Source organism: Arachis hypogaea, chromosome 13 (genome assembly GCF_003086295.3).
Source record: "Arachis hypogaea cultivar Tifrunner chromosome 13, arahy.Tifrunner.gnm2.J5K5, whole genome shotgun sequence".
NCBI classification, from domain to species: domain Eukaryota; kingdom Viridiplantae; phylum Streptophyta; class Magnoliopsida; order Fabales; family Fabaceae; genus Arachis; species Arachis hypogaea.
The window spans coordinates 120771080-120772156 of NC_092048.1; the positions used below are offsets into that span (position 1 = coordinate 120771080).

The 1077-nt window shown below is 40.1% G+C and overlaps 1 non-coding gene across 1 annotated transcript; it reads left to right on the plus strand.

The window, feature by feature from the left end:
- Positions 1-518: 518 nt before the first annotated feature.
- LOC112739365 (small nucleolar RNA R71) lies at positions 519-626 on the plus strand. The gene has a single exon (XR_003170304.1). It is a non-coding gene; the product is annotated as a small nucleolar RNA R71 (small nucleolar RNA).
- Positions 627-1077: the final 451 nt, after the last annotated feature.

Genomic DNA, 1077 nt, shown 5'->3' on the forward strand with positions numbered 1-1077 from the left:
GGAAAAGGCTTGCTATTGCTAAACCTGTTTCTTCCACTATTATTAAAGCCTTGTTGAGGCCTTTGATCCTTCCATGAGAGATTTGGATGATTTCTCCATGATGGATTATAGGTGTTTCCATATGGTTCACCCATGTAATTTACCTCTACTATTGCAGGGTTCTCAGGATCATAAGCTTCTTCTTCATAAGAAGCCTCTTGAGTACTGTTGGATGCAGCTTGCATTCCAGTTAGACTTTGAGAAATCATATTGACTTGCTGAGTCAATATTTTATTCTGAGCCAATATGGCATTCAGAGTATCAATTTCAAGAACTCCCTTCTTCATAGGCGTCCCATTACTCACAGGATTCCTCTCAGAAGTGTACATGAACTGGTTATTAGCAACCATGTCAATGAGTTCTTGAGCTTCTGCAGGTGTTTTCTTTAGGTGAATGGATCCACCTGCAGAAGTATCCAATGACATCTTTGATAGCTCAGATAAACCATCATAGAATATATCTAGGATGGTCCATTCTGAAAGCATGTCAGAAGGACACTTTTTGGTCAGCTGCTTGTATCTTTCCCAAGCTTCATAGAGGGATTCACCTTCTTTTTGTCTGAAGGTTTGAACATCAGCTCTAAGCTTGCTCAGCTTTTGAGGAGGAAAGAACTTAGCTAAGAAAGCCGTGACCAGCTTATCCCAAGAGTTCAGGCTGTCTTTAGGTTGAGAGTCCAACCATATTCTAGCTCTGTCTCTTACAGCAAAAGGAAAAAGCATGAGCCTGTAGACTTCAGGATCTACTCCATTAGTCTTAACAGTATCATAGATCTGCAAGAATTCAGTTAAGAACTGAAAAGGATCTTCAGATGGAAGTCCATGAAACTTGCAGTTCTGCTGCATCAGAGAAACTAGATGAGGTTTCAGCTCAAAATTGTTTGCTCCAATGGTAGGAATGGAGATGCTTCTTCCATGTAAATTGGAATTAGGTGCAGTAAAGTCACCAAGCATTCTCCTTGCATTATTGTTGTTGGGTTCGGCTGCCATCTCCTTTACTTGTTCTAAATTTTCAATAAGGTTGTCTCTGGATTGTTGTAAT